The following is a 16594-nucleotide window of genomic DNA, read 5'->3' on the forward strand; positions in this document are numbered from 1 at the left end:
TTGTAAGTGTATGCGTAAATAAATTAAACTGAATGTCACAGATATTTAGGATGCACAAACGTTATACAGGAGATGTAGCGCAGGTAATGTAACTGTCCACAGCGGACACCATCTACATAAAAAATACACTGGATGTCACAGATATTTTTTGTATGCGCACACGTTAAACAGGAGATGTAGCGCAGAAAATCTCGCTGTCCGCAGCGTCTACGGAAAAAGTACACTGGATATCATAGATATTTTTAGGCTGCGCACACGTTACACAGGAGATGTAGCGCAGATAATGTCGCTGTCATCAGCGGCAAAAAAAAATTTGACTGAATGTCACTGATATTTCGGATGCACTAACGTTATACTGGAGATATAGCGCAGATAATGTCGCTGCCACCAGCAGCAAAAAAATTTGACTGAATGTCACTGATATTTCGGATACGCAAACGTTATACAGGAGATGTAGCGCAGGTAATGTAACGGTCCGCAGCGGACACCATCTATGGAAAAAGTACACTGAATGTCACAGAAATTTTTAGGCTGCGCACACGTTAGACAGGAGATATAGCGCAGATAATGTCACTGTCTGCAGTTGCCAAACAATTGCAAGCTATTTAGCGCAGGTAGCGCTAATAATACATATTGCTGCCAGATACAACTATAATCCTTAAAAGGACTTTTGGGTCTCTAATCGCATGCAATATAGCACCCGATGACACGTTCCGGCCAGCCAATCTCTGTAATGCCAGTAACCAACATGGCCTGGCAGTACTTACCTGCACATTTATTGGCTTCATATCAGCCAACAAACGTGCAAGCAGGAGACTTGAGCATGGCACTCGAGCACATGTGGTATTCAGCTAAACACCACGATGTGCCAAGCATCACAATGCTCCAGCCGAACTGGTGTTCGGCCGAGCATGCTCGATCATCACTAATAGCTAGATAGATATATAGATTGAAGTACAGACTTTCTGCTTTAATTCAGTGGGTGAACAAAATGATAGTATAAAAATGTGGGGAGTTAAAGCATTTTTAAACTCAATCCCTTCATTTCAGGGGTTCAAACGTAATTGGACAAATTAAATAATTGTAAATAAAATGTTAATTCCTAATACTTGGTTGAAAACCCTTTGTTGGCAATGACTGCCTGAAGTCTTGAACTCATGGACATCACCAGACACTGTGTTTCCTCCTTTTTAATGCTGTGCCAGGCCTTTACTGCAGCGGTTTTGAGTTGCTGTTTGTTTGTGGCCTTTCTGTCTGAAGTTTAGTCTTTAACAAGTGAAATGCTCTACTGGGTTCAGATCCGGTGACTGACTCGGCCATTCAAGAATATTCCACTTCTTTGCTTTAATAAACTCCTGGGTTGCTTTGGCTTTATGTTTTGGGTCATTGTTAGTGTTGGGCGAGCATGCTCGGCCAAACACAAATTTTACTCGAGCATCGCTCGGCACATCGTGGTGTTCGGCCGAATACAAAGATAACTTCTCATCTCTCATTCCTGTGGTGGGGAGGCTGAACAAAATTGTGCAATACCAGAAGGTCCTTGTAGAAAAATTGCTCCAAAAATGTCCAGCTGACAATGCTGGCTGCAGAGTACGTAGTTCCTTGGCCAACCAAGGAGGGGATACTAGGGGAACACACAGCAGTTCCAACAGAGGCAGAGCAACACTCTCCAAGGTCTGGGACAATTTTATGACACCTCGCCAGCACCCTCACCCCGATGCCTAGTGTCACAAGGAGGGAAACATTTTGGAAGATGGTAAAGGAGTACGTAGCAGACCGTGTCAGTGTCCTCAGTGATCCCTTACAACTATTGAGTTTCTAAGCTGGATACGTGGCACAAACTGATGCTCTATACCTTGGAGGTGCTGGCCTGCCCCGCTGCCAGCGTTTTGTATTTAGTGCTGCTAGGGGCATAATTACTGATAAGCGCATACGCCTGTCAACTGAAAATGCTGACCGGTTGACTCCTATAAAAATGAATAAGGCCTGGATTGCCCCTGACTTCTCTATTCCACCAGAGGAAAGCGGCTGAACATAAAGGCACTCTAAATGTGGTTTTTATGGTGTATTGAATACATTGTATTCCCATGCACCCCTTCCACCACTAAAAAGGGTATATGGTTTAATCTTCCTTTTCTTGTCCTCCTCCATCATATCAACATGCTTATTAGGCTGCCCTCGCTCCTAATGTTTTAGTGGGTCAGCTCAGCAGCAGGCCCTCACCCATAATGTTTTAGAGGGTCACCAGCAGGCCCTCAAACATAATGTTTTAGAGAGTCAGCTCGGCAGCAGGCCCTCGCCCACAAAATGTTTTAGATGGTCAGCTCGGCAGCAGTCCCTCGCCCACAATTTTTTTTAGATGGTCAGCTCAGCAGCAGGTCCCCTCCTCTAATGTTTTAAAGGGACCACCAGAAGGCCCTTGCTCCTTATGTTTTTGATGGTCACCCGAAGGCCATCAATTTTTCAAGGGTGTGTATGATGCCCTCCTTTATGTGTAATAAAGGGTGTATTGGAGTGCCGGTTCCTTGTAATTTTTGGCAGCCCTTTAACTTAGTGCATAGGCTTTATGAGTGTAGGAGTCCCACTACCTGAACAATTGTACCACAATGTGAATGAGGCCCTCCATTATGTGATATACAGGTTGTATCGGAGTGCCTCTTCCTTGTAATTTTTGGCAGCACTTGCACTTTATATACAAGCAAATATACAGGAAAGAATGTTTCCTAACAATTGTTCCTCTAAAATCAATTTTATCTTCGGTTAGGTTTGTATTATTGTCAATCTGTAAGAGTGCCGTACTACTCAGACAACATCGTTCCCAGCAGCGACCTGGGAGTCCAAGATGCATCCAGACATCCTCCACATGCTGTTCCCCAACCATTTCAGTGGTTTTTCCATCAATTTCTGACCTTTTCCTATGAACCAGGCACCCTCCCCTCTTCAGAGCAGGGGGTGCCTGGTTTAATGCTCGGGTTCTCCCATTGAATTCCATTGTGCTCGGGTGCTCGACCAACACTAGTCATTGTCCATTTGTATTATGAAACACTGACCAATCAGTTTGGCTGCATTTGGCTGAATTTGAGCACACGGTATGTCTCAGAAAACCGAAGAATTCATCCGGCTGCTTCTGTCCTGTGTCACATCATCAATAATCACGAGGGACCCAGTGCCACTGGCAGCCATGCATGCCCGAGCCATCAGACTGCCTCCGCCGTGTTTTACACATGATGCGGTATGCTTTGGATCATGAGCTGTACCATGCCTTCGCCATACTTTTTTCTTTCCACATTTTGGGCACATGTAAAGGAGCTGAAACGCCTGAACCCTTGATCCCATTTTAATATGGATACCCTCAAATGAAAACTAATAGTCTGGACTTTATATCTATGTTCATTATATAACTAGAAGTTGAATATGTTTTAGTAAACAAAAAATTTGTATCAGTGTCCAAATATATATGGACCTAACTGTAGATAAATAGATAGATAGCTATTGATAGATCTGAGGGCCAAAATAATAAACTAGTGATGTAACAAATAAATGTAAAGTAATCAGTCCTGTATTAACAAATTGCATTAAAAGTTAAAAACAGAAACATTTTCAAAAACAAGTTTTCAAAGCCCAGTTTACACTAAAATGAAAGAAAAAAAAATCTAATACACAAGCTGAAAATGCACCTAAAATAATTCTTAAAAAAGTAATTAGCAACCAAACAGCACATAAGATATAAAGAAAAACAGCGCACACAGTAAAGCATTTTTATCTCCTTCCTCTTTACATTTTTTTATCTTTGTATTTTATTTCTTTTTATTGTTATTTTGCAACAAAAAGAAAAGGGAAAAAACAAACAAACAAACAAAACCACAGCAACAATCTGCTGCAAGATAGAAAAAAAAAAATAACCATCTCAGATAACAAGAAGCCGGAGGAAAAAAATAAAAAATCCTTAAGTCTGCCGCGTTTCCATTCTCCTTCAATTCAACAAACACGACAGGCCTTCCTTGCTAGCTATCGGCCTGGCACAGGACTGCAGAATCTCAGCTGGGAGTTTGCTAAGGAGGGTCTCCTTTTCACAGGCAACATAGCTTCACCTGCCCTCCAGATCCCCTTATTCCTCCTCCTCCTGTAAATCTCCCAGCTGAGCAATGTTATTCAGATGGGGACACAAGGTAACATTAAAGTAATTCAGCCAATTAGGCCCTGAATTGTTTGCATCCAGCAGCATTTTGTATTTCTGCAAATGTGTGAAGTGTAAAACTTGCCCTGCAGCACAAATGACAGCAGACATGTACTGGCGGAATGTCAACAGACCCTCGCAATGGCTGATGGCTGATAGTGATGCATGCATATGTTTAGAAGACTGGACCTTTTTTTTTATTTATTTTTTTTCTGTACGTGATTTTTTACCGAGAGGAGTCAGAGCAAAGGGGTCTTTCGTGGCAGATGGGCAAGTGTACCAGGGATTGGCTAATCCCAAATCTGCATTCTCTTCTTCATGTAGCAACTGGGGATAGATGAAGCCAGCTGTCAAATGGAAGACTTTCATGGTCCCCTGCACACAACAGCTGCACAAGCCCTGCCTGCTTGGTTCTAAATTATTAAACATCTTTTTAGTTTGTTCCAGCTGCAGGCATCAGTGTATTTATGCAGCCTTTGTGCATTTTACATATGATTCCTTCTCCCCTCCTCTCATCAAAATGCTGTTTGTAAAAGTCATTATCCCATCTGTGCCCCAGTTTGGCCAAACAGCCTAAGACAAATCCGATGCCATTCTCCTTCTAGGACAATTTGGGAGTTGAAGATGATTGCACTGACTTGAGACTTCAGGGGCCTGGTGTTTTGCTTGCTTTCACTCCACCACCTGTAAGCAGTAGTGTCATCTCTAAAGCTTAAGGGTACAGGCGTGTAATAAGGGTCTTTGCAAGTAAGATTTTATCCTTGGAAACACAGCTTTGGAAAATAAATAAATAAATAAATAAATAAATTAAAAAATTTGCGGCTTGCCTCTCTCGGTCTACAAGGATTTTTTATTTATTTTTTTTCTAAGCATATTCGGAAGGAGGGGCCGATCGAGAGAGAAACTGCTTTAAATAATCTTCCACTGGCAGATAGCTTCCCTGTAGATTTCAGCCACAATAATACTGTTATTATTTTTCTCGCAGACATGAATATTCACAGACTCGGTATAAACCGACACTCCTGAAAAGGGAGAGTTCTGCACGGCAGCCAGTGACTTTTAACACAAGCAATAGGCTTTGAAATTATAATGTAATGAACACGCAACTGGCAGCGCAAAACATGACCTGGTGTATTAATTATTTTCTGAACACACACACAAAAAAAAAAAAAAAAGAAAGTAGAAAAAAAAAAATCTTGTTTCCTGCTAAATATCAGAGCCAATTTCCAGGGCTGACAACAAAGTATTACTGGCAGTAAGCTGGATTTTTGCACATGTGGTTAAACAATGAAATATACAAAATTATATTACTCTGGAGCCTGGGAAAATCAAGAGCTGTGCTGATGACCGCGAAGATAGGAGCCTACAGGGTGCATCATTGGAAAAAGTATGTGAACACATAGATAGATAGATAGATAGATAGATAGATAGATAGATAGATAGATAGATAGATAGATAGATGATAGATAAATAGATAGATAGATAGATGGTAGACCAATGGATAGATAGACAGACAGATAGATAAATAGATGATAGACAAATAGATAGATATCAGATAGATAAATAGATAATAGATAGATAGACAGATAGATAGATAAATAGATAGATAGATAGATAATAGATAGACAAATAGATAGATAGATAGATAGATAAATAGATAGATAGATATGAGATAGATAGATAGATAGATAGATAGATATGAGATAGATAGATAGATAGATATGAGATAGATATATAGATAGATAGATAGACAAATAGATAGATATGAGATAGATAGAAATGATAGAAAAATATAAGCAGCACTTCCAGAAAATACCAGGTGCAATCCCTCTGTAGATCACAGATTTTTATTGAAGGATTCAAAAAAGAGGCAACACTCCAGTTCAAGTGAAAAAGGTTGACTTCTTTGTTCACCCCATGGTTCTGCAACGTTTCAGCGCAACTCAATGGAGACTTTGACAAAGGCTCCATTGAGTTGAGCTAAAACATTGCAGAAGCATGGGCAAATAAAAAAGTCAACCTTTTTCACTTGAACTGGAGTGTTGCCTCTTGTTTCCATTTTTTAGATAGATAAACAAATAACAGATAAATATGGCATAGATACAAACTTACATAAGATATATAGACATACAGATAAGATAGATGAATACAGATACATCACAGATAGATGAATAGATATATAGATAGATAGATATGAACATCACCATTTCCCTAGAGAAAAGATGGAAATAGTTTGAGCTCTCAGTGAGGCCTGTATGTGGAAACACTCCATGTGCTGCCATATGGTGTCTCTGTGAGGTACTAGTTTGTCTCCTGGAAGAAACACTTCCAAGGGAGAATATCTCTGCAAAGTGCGATGGAACATACCATGATGTTTTTTCTTGTGAAAAATTACATGATATGTTAAAGAGATATTATCCATAAGAAACTCTAAAAACCTCCATAAAAATGTGGCACAGTATGAGCCAATAGACGGCTTAGTTGGGGATTTGGTCAGGATTATTGGTGTCCCCAACCACCCCAAACATACAGCCAATGTCAGCACTACCTTCAGTGTAAAGAGGCACAAGGAGTCTTGGAAGGGATTATATGGCCCCCAGGGGACCCTAATCTCAGCATCATTGAGTTTGTCTGGGATTACATGAAGAGACAGAAGGATCTTAGCAAGCCTACATCCAAAGAAGATCTGGGGATAGTTCTCCAAGATGTCTGGAACAATTTCCTTGCCAAGTTCCTTCACAAACTGTGTGTGGGGGTGTACCTAGAGAACTGACGCTGTTTTGAAGGCGAAGGCTAATCACTCCGAATGTTGATTGGATTCAGATTCCTATCTTGCTCATTCACTTTGCATTTTGTTAATAGATACAAATAAACCGTTAAGGCTACTTTAACACTCGTGTTTTGGCTCTCCGTTTGTGAGAGCCCGGAACGGATCTCACAAACGGAGAGCCAAAACACGATTGTGAAAGTAGCCTTAACGGTTTATGTCAGCACCTACCAGTGTTTCTTCCAGGAGACAAACTAGTCCCTCACAGAGACACCATATGGCAGCACGTGGAGTGTTTCCATATACAGGCCTCACTGAGAGCTCAAATAATTTCCATCTTTTCTCTAGGGAAATGGTGACATTCATATCTATCTATCTATTAATCTATCTGTGATGTATCTGTATTCATCTATCTTATCTGTATGTCTATATAGCTTTGTAAGTTTGTATCTATGCTATATTTATCTGTTATTTGGCATAGATACAAACGGATCAGTTTTGCCCTAATGCATTCTGAATGGATAAGGATCCGCTCAAAACGCGAGTGTGAAAGTAGCCTAAAACCTTTGCCTAGTACTCTAAGTGAAAAATAAGAGGAAGGGTCTGGAGAGTTATGTTTTGGTGACCAGAGCCCCTTCCTTTGGTGCTGTTGACAATGTATACAATTAGCAGGTGTTGACATTGACAAAGTCAAGGTCGGGTTCAACCAATACTTTAATGTGTGTGAAGAGCTCCCGACTGAATGGGGGAGCTGGTAGGGAGTTGGGAGAGATAGCTGTTGGCCATCATTTGGTTGTTTTTATTTTCTGATTGTAGATTTTTTAAATTCTATTACCTAAAGATTATTATGGGGGGTCCATCTTGCCTGATCTGTTCTTAAGAGCATTTGGAAAGCATTTGAAAATCGTTTTACGGCATCCCCCTGGGCCATAGACACAATGGTCAGGGGGGGACCTCATTGGCTTCTATGGGAGAGTTTTTTTAGGCAGGCTCTGTGACCTGTGCGGGGGTCATTGTACAAGGAAAGAATAGATATGCTGTAAAAATAACCTACCAAAAATCATGGTGGATCCTGTCTTATCTATACACAGAAGTGATATCATTACAGGCAGGATTATGATAAGTAGGTAACTGCAGTAAAGTGATCTGTACAGACCAAGAAGTGGCTCCTATTATTAGGATTAGTGGCCAGTGTGGAAACTGCAGGAGTTTATGGGTTTTATTTAAATATAGATAGTGACATGGAAAATTAAAAATAACATCATCAAAACTTCTTTAAAAATATGTTAAACATAAAAACATGATTTAACCCTTTCCCAACCAGCGCCATACTAGTACAGCGCTGGCCGGGTCTTTAAATATGGCGCCCGCTCCTGAGCAGAGCAAGTGCCATAGCTGCCGGTGGCCTGCTGTTTCTTATAGCAGACACCCGCTGCTAATGTCTGCAACCGGCAGTAATGCCGATCGCAGGCATGTAACCAATCCTGACCACGGCATCTGAGCGCGTGAAACACCAAAAGATTGTGCTTCCATTGATGCTCTGGCTCCCCCGTGTGGCGATCAGAGGAGCCGAAGCTTGTGTGCAGCAGCCCCTGTCTTTGTGAATGACAGGAAGCTGCTGCATAGTATTTCCTATGGAGCCCTTGCCTGTAATAGTGCTCCATAGGAAACTAGTAATTTTCTCATAGACTGCAATGCTAGTGCATTGGGGTCTATGAGAATAGCAATCTAATGATTTCTTGTTATAGTTCCCTATGTAAACTATAAAAAAGTGCAAAAAATAAATAAATAAATAACGTTTTTAAAAATAAAAAAAAACATAAAATTCAAATCACCCCCTCTTTTCTCAAAATAAAAATAAAAGAACGAAAAAAAATAAAAAATACACGCAAACAACAAAACGGCAAAAAGCATCAAAATGGCCAATTTGTCGTTTTAGGTCACTTCATTTTCCACCAAAATTTTTTATAAAAAAGTCATACACACCCCAGAATGGTATCACTGAAAAGTTCAGATCGCCCCTCAAAAAATTTGCCCCAAACGCAGCTCTATACACATAATTACTAAAAAGTTATAGGGGTCAAAATATGGCGATGAAAAAATAAGAGATTTCTTTCCCACTTTTTTTTATTATTTTATCACTATCAAAACGCAAGAAAAACTATACATATAAGGTATCGCCGGATTCGTACTGACCTGTAGTCAGTAACTGGTCAGTTTTATTGCACATCGAATGTCGGAAATAAAAAACCTGTAAAACTGTGGTGGAATAGCTTCTTTTTTTTTGCAATTTCGCACCATTTGGAATTTTTTTACTGCTTCCCACTACATCATATGCAATATTAAATGGTGGCGTTGGAAAGTACAACTTGTCCTGCAAAAAACAAGCCCTCATATGGCTATGTGAACAGACAAATAAAAAAATTATGGATCTGGGAAAGCAGCGAGCGCAAAACGAAAACCCAAAAACTCAAAAACCTCCCTTGGTAGAAAAGGTTAAGCAATAGGTGATTTTTCTGATGACATGTTTCCTTTAAGGAAAAAGGATGGAGGAGAGGTGGTTTAGTGCCATGTTTGTATTGTGTTTAGAGCTCCGCCCACACTTATATAGCTGACATCATGTAAACATTCTTTCAATTGTTCTAATTCTAAATGAACAATTAACCCCTTTAAGGCTAGCTACCAGGATGGGGTTACTTCACATCCTCACTACCAGCATATTTTACCTGGGCCCTCCATATGACCTCATTTTCAGGACATAAATATATGAAATGTATCAGTTACTCAATTAAATTGAAAAACAACGTATTTCAGGCACTGAAAGCACAGCATGCCCACATATGAGAATCAGTGAACACAACCAACTTGTTCTCATTATATTTGCCTTTATTACCTCGGCGTAGAAAGCCAGACAAACACAACCAGAGCCCGAGAGGGCAGGCAAGCAGCTGATTTTTCTGCAAACATTGTTGTCAGGTTTTGGCTGCTATACTTGCTGACTGGTTTGCTGAAGGGACAAAAATGTCCCTTTCTGCAACTAATCTGCTCAATCCAAAAATATTACATCTACTGATTGATTTCCCTGCAACATTGTATCTTCTGTGACAGGGTTCTGCACATTTCTAATCCTCCACAAGGAAAAGAAAACTTTTTATCACATTGTCTTTTAATATTATTATTGTTATTATTGTTGTTGTTATTATTATTATTAATAATAATAATAATAATAATAATAATAATAATAATACAAATAATATGTTTATAATTATAATTAGAGATGAGCGAATTTCTCAAAAATTTGATTCGACCGGTTCGCCGAATTTTCCGAAAAGATTCCATTTGATCCAAATTTATTTGCGGCAAATGGCGTTAAAAGACAGCTATTTCCTGGCTGCAGAGAGCCTGTGTAGTGGTGTAGAACACTGTGCCTTGCAGTAACACGCATAGGGAGACTGCTCTGGTAGTGTAATAATACTGTGAGTCCGTATGACATGCAGATGACAGGTGTCGCTCAAGTGTCAACTCAGCCTTACAGGTCGATGTTAACGCCAGGTATAAAGATCCGTGCAGAGGCCCAAGATCCTACTGTAGCAAGAAAGAGCGCACTCCTTTTACACCGTCGTTAGCTGATTCGACATAGATGTCTACAGAATAGTGATAGACGAACATCGTCCGGGACGCTTTGCGAACCTGTGCGTTCGCAGCGGGTCCCATTCAATTTAATAGCAGGCGAACCTGAAAAACCTTCAGGTCATATTTATAGCCAGCAAACACTTACTAGAAGTACACAAATAGTCCCACAACATGGACAGTGATATACCAGAGGGGGGTCATTGGCAAAAGATCCCACAAAAAATATGTATTTTAATCAGGGGCCATTTTTATGCATCTTAACCCCTTAAGGACTTATGACGTACCGGTACGGCATATTTCCCGAGTCCTTAAGGACCCATGACGTACCGATACGTCATAGCTTTAAAACTAGATTGCGGCGCGGTGGGGGTTAATAGGAACAGGATGTCCGCTGAAATCATTCAGCGGGCATCCTGTCACAACGCCGAGGGGGGTCATGTGACCCCCCGTATCGGCGATCGCAGCAAACCGCAGGTCAATTCAGACCTGCGGTTTGCGGCTTTATCTGCGGTTTGCGGCGGCGAACTGCGGTGCCATCGGGTCCCCATACGGCTGTAGGGGGACCCGATGGCATGGAAGGCAGCGAGATGCCTAAGGAAGGCATCGCGCTGCCTTCCGGTGACAAGCCTGTGAGATCCAGCCCCCTGGATCTTACAGGCCGGAAGCTGTATGAGTAATATACACAGTATTGCTCATACAGCCAATGCATTCCAATACAGAAGTATTGGAATGCATTGTAAAGGATTTAGACCCACAAAAGTTCAAGTCCCAAAGTGGGACAAAAATAAAGTGAAAATTAAAAGTTTTAAGTAAAAATAAACAAAAACGTCATTTTCCCCAAATAAAGTTAAAAAAAATTGGTAAAAAATAGGGGGGAAAAAAAGTATACAAATTAGGTATCGCCGCGTCCGTATCGACCGGCTCTATAAACATATCACATAAATAAAAACTGTGCTAAATAAACCATTTTTTTTGTCACCTTACATCACAAAAAGTACAACAGCATGCGATCAAAAAGCTGTTTGCCCACCAAAATAGTACCAATCTAACTGTTACCTCATCCCGCAAAAAATTAGCCCCTACCTGAGACAATCGCCCAAAAAATAAAAATACTATGGCTCAGAATATGGAGACACTAAAACATCATTTTTTTGTTTTAAAAAAGCTGTTATTGTGTAAAACTTACATAAATACAAAAAAGTATACATATTAGGTATCGCCACGTCCGTATCGACCGGCTCTATAAAAATATCACATGACTAAACACCTCAGATGAACACTGTAAAAAATAAAAAATAAAAACTGTACTAAATAAACCATTTTTTGTCACATTACATCACAAAAAGTGTAATAGCAAGCGATCAAAAAATCATCTGCACCTCAACATAGTGCCAATTAAACCGTCATCTGATCCCTCAAAAAATGAGACCCTAGCTAAGATAATCGCCCAAAAACTGAAAAAACTATGGCTCTCAGAATATGGAGACACTAGAACATGATTTTTTTTTGTTTCAAAAATGATATTATTGTGTAAAACTTACATAAATAAAAAAAAGTATACATATTAGGTATCCCCACATCCGTGACAACTGGGTCTATAAAAATATCACATGATCTAACCTGTCAGATGAATGTTGTAAATAACAAAAAGTTAAAACGGTGCCAAAACAGCAATTTCTTGTTAGGCTACTTTCACACTAGCGTTGTTTTAATCCGGCGTTCAATTCCGACACCGGAACTGCCCGCCGGATCCGGAAAAACGTGTGAAAACGGATTACATTTGAATCCTGATCAGGCTTTCGATCACAATGGAAAAATGCATTGGAAAAAACGGATCCGCCATTTATGGACTTTAACTTTTTTTTCACATTTTTCGGGTTTAACATGCAAAAGCCGGATCCGTTTTGACTGAACACACTGGGCCGGATCCGGCGTTAATGCAAGTCAATGGGAAAAAAGCCTGATCAGGCGTTCAGTCAAAGTGTTCAGGCTTTTTGGCCGGAGGTAAAAATACTGCATGCTACGTTTTTCTGAAAAGCCTGATCAGTCAAAAAGACTGAACAGAAGACATCCTGATGCATCCTGAAGGACTGACTCTCCATTCAGAATGCATTAGGATAAAACTGATCAGTTCTTTTCCGGATTTGAGCCTCTAGGACGGAACTCAGCGCCGGAAAAGAAAAACGCTAGTGTGAAAGTACCCTTACCTTGCCTCACAAAAAGTGTAATATAGAGCAACAAAAATCATACAGACGTGGACAAAATTGTTGGTACCCTTTGGTCAATGAAAGAAAAAGTCACAATGGTCACAGAAATAACTTTAATCTGACAAAAGTAATAATAAATTAAAATTCTATAAATGTTAACCAATGAAAGTCAGACATTGTTTTTCAACCATGCTTCAACAGAATTATGTAAAAAAATAAACTCATGAAACAGGCATGGACAAAAATGATGGTACCCCTAACTTAATATTTTGTTGCGCAACCTTTTGAGGCAATCACTGCAATCAAACGCTTCCTGTAACTGTCAATGAGACATCTGCACCTCTCAGCAGGTATTTTGGCCCACTCCTCATGAGCAAACTGCTCCAGTTGTGTCCGGTTTGAAGGGTGCCTTTTCCAGACTGCATGTTTCAGCTCCTTCCAAAGATGCTCAATAGGATTGAGGTCAGGGCTCATAGAAGGCCACTTTAGAATAGTCCAATTTTTTCCTCTTAGCCATTCTTGGGTGTTTTTAGCGGTGTGTTTTGGGTCATTGTCCTGTTGCAAGACCCATGACCTGCGACTGAGACCAAGCTTTCTGACACTGGCTAGTACATTTCTCTCTAGAATTCCTTGATAGTCTTGAGATTTCATTGTACCCTGCACAGATTCAAGACACCCTGTGCCAGACGCAGCAAAGCAGCCCCAGAACATAACAGAGCCTCCTCCATGTTTCACAGTAGGGACAGTGTTCTTTTCTTGATATGCTTCATTTTTTCGTCTGTGAACATACAGCTGATGTGCCTTGGCAAAAACTTCGATTTTTGTCTCATCTGTCCACAGGACATTCTCCCAGAAGCTTTGTGGCTTGTCAACATGTAGTTTGGCATATTCCAGTCTTGCTTTTTTATGATTCGTTTTCAACAATGGTGTCCTCCTTGGTCGTCTCCCATGTAGTCCACTTTGGCTCAAACAACGACGGATGGTGCGATCTGACACTGATGTTCCTTGAGCATGAAGTTCACCTTGAATCTCTTTAGAAGTCTTTCTAGGCTCTTTTGTTACCATTCGGATTATCCGTCTCTTAGATTTGTCATCAATTTTCCTCCTGCGGCCACGTCCAGGGAGGTTGGCTACAGTCCCATGGATCTTAAACTTATGAATAATATGTGCAACTGTACTCACAGGAACATCTAGTTGCTTGGAGATGGTCTTATAGCCTTTACCTTTAACATGCTTGTCTATAATTTTCTTTCTGATCTCTTGAGACAGCTCTTTCCTTTGCTTCCTCTGGTCCATGTCGAGTGTGGTACACACCATATCACCAAACAACACAGTGATTACCTGGAGCCATATATATAGGCCCAATGGCTGATTACAAGGTTGTAGACACCTGTGATGCTAATTAGTGGACACACCTTGAATTAACATGTCCCTTTGGTCACATTATGTTCTGTGTTTTCTAGGGGTACCATCATTTTTGTCCATGCCTGTTTCATGAGTTTATTTTTTTACATAATTCTGTTGAAGCATGGTTGAAAAACAATGTCTGACTTTCATTGGTTAACATTTATAGAATTTTAATTTATTATTACTTTTGTCAGATTAAAGTTATTTCTGTGACCATTGTGACTTTTTCTTTCATTGACCAAAGGGTACCAACAATTTTGTCCACGTCTGTATGTACCCTAAACTAGTACCAACAATACTGCCACCCTATCCCATAGTTTCTAAAATGGGGTCACTTTTTTGGAGTTTCTACTCTAGGGGTGCATCAGGGGGGCTTCAAATGGGACATGGTGTAAAAAAAAAAACAGTCCAGCAAAATCTGCGTTCCAAAAACTATATGGCATTCATTTCCTTCTCCGCCCTGCCTTGTCCCCGTACAGCAGTTTAAGACCACATATGGGGTGTTTCTGTAAACTACAGAATCAGGGCCATAAATATTGAGTTTTGTTTTGCTGTTAACCCTTGCTTTGTTACTGGGAAAAATGGATAAAATGGAAAATTTGCCCAAAAATTGAAATTCTGAAATTTCCTCTCCATTTGCCAATAACTCTTGTGGAACACCTAAAGGGTTAACGACGTTTGTAAAATCTGTTTTGAATACCTTGAGCGGCGTAGTTTCTTATATGGGGTCACTTTCATGGAGTTTCTACTCTAGGGGTGCATCAGGGGGGCTTCAAATGGGACATGGTGTAAAAAAAAACAGTCCAGCAAAACCTGCCTTCCAAAAACCGTATGGCATTTCTTTCCTTCTGCGCCATGCCGTGTGCCCGTACAGCGGTTTACGACCACATATGGGGTGTTTCTGTAAACGATAGAATCAAGGCCATAAATATTGAGTTTGGTTTGGCTGTTAACCCTTGCTTTGTAACTGGAAAAAAATTATTAAAATAGAAATTCTGCCAAAAAAGTGAAATTTTGAAATTGGATCTCTATTTTCCATTAATTCTTGTGGAACACCTAAAGGGTTAACAAAGTTTGTAAAATCAGTTTTGAATACCTTGAGGGGTGTAGTTTCTTAGATGGGGTCACTTTTATGTATTTTCTACTCTAGGGGTGCATCAGGGGGGCTTCAAATGGGACATGGTGTGAAAAAAAAACAGTCCAGCAAAACCTGCCTTTCAAAAACTGTATGGCATTCCTTTCCTTCTGCGCCCTGCCGTGTGCCCGTACAGCAGTTTACGACCACATATGGGGTGTTTCTGTAAACTACAGAATCAGGGCCATAAATATTGAGTTTGGTTTGGCTGTTAACCCTTGCTTTGTAACTGGAAAAAAATTATTAAAATAGAAATTCTGCCAAAAAAGTGACATTTTGAAATTGGATCTCTATTTTCCATTAATTCTTGTGGAACACCTAAAGGGTTAGCAAAGTTTGTAAAATCTGTTTTGAATACCTTGAGGGGTGTAGTTTATAGAATGGGGTCATTTTGGGGTGGTTTCTATTATGTAAGCCTCGCAAAGTGACTTCAGACATGAACTGGTCCCTAAAAATTGGGTTTTTGAAAATTTCTGAAAAATTTCAAGATTTGCTTCTAAACTTCTAAGCCTTGTAACATCCCCCAAAAATTTAATATCATTCCTAAAATGATCCAAACATGAAGTAGACATATGGGGAATGTAAAGTGATAATTATTTTTGGAGGTATTACTATGTATTATAGAAGTAGAGAAATTGAAACTTGGAAATGTGCATTTTTTTAAAAATTTTTGGTAAATTTGGTATTTTTTATAAATAAAAATTATTATTTTTTTTACTTCATTTTACCAGTGTCATGAAGTACAATATGTGACGAAAAATCTATCTCAGAATGGCCTGGATAAGTCAAAGCGTTTTAAAGTTATCAGCACTTAATGAGCCTATAAACATTTTATTTCCTATCGGTTTGATGTATACAAATGTGCAGCACTCTATGTTTTTGTATCCTGCAGAGTCCATAAAAAAAATGCATACGTTAATGTAAATATTTTTTCTACCAGGGAACTGTATGGTGAACGGACGCCGCTGTACGACATCAGTCTGAGGCATCTGTTAACGCTTACATTTTTGGTATGCATTAAATAGATGTTAAAAATAGGATGTAAAACCTTGTGTCAGTATAAGCACCAGTACACATCGGAGCAGCGTGGTCAGTATTTTGTGGAAGCAGGTGTATCGCAGCCCTCAATCAGTATTTTGTGGAAAAAGGTATATAGCAATAGCACCCCTCAATCAGTATTTTGTGGAAGAAGGTATATAGCACCCCTCAATTAGTATTTGGCACAAACAGGTATATAGCACCCCTTAATCTGTATTTGGCGGAAACAG

Source organism: Bufo gargarizans, chromosome 6 (genome assembly GCF_014858855.1).
Source record: "Bufo gargarizans isolate SCDJY-AF-19 chromosome 6, ASM1485885v1, whole genome shotgun sequence".
Classification (NCBI taxonomy): domain Eukaryota; kingdom Metazoa; phylum Chordata; class Amphibia; order Anura; family Bufonidae; genus Bufo; species Bufo gargarizans.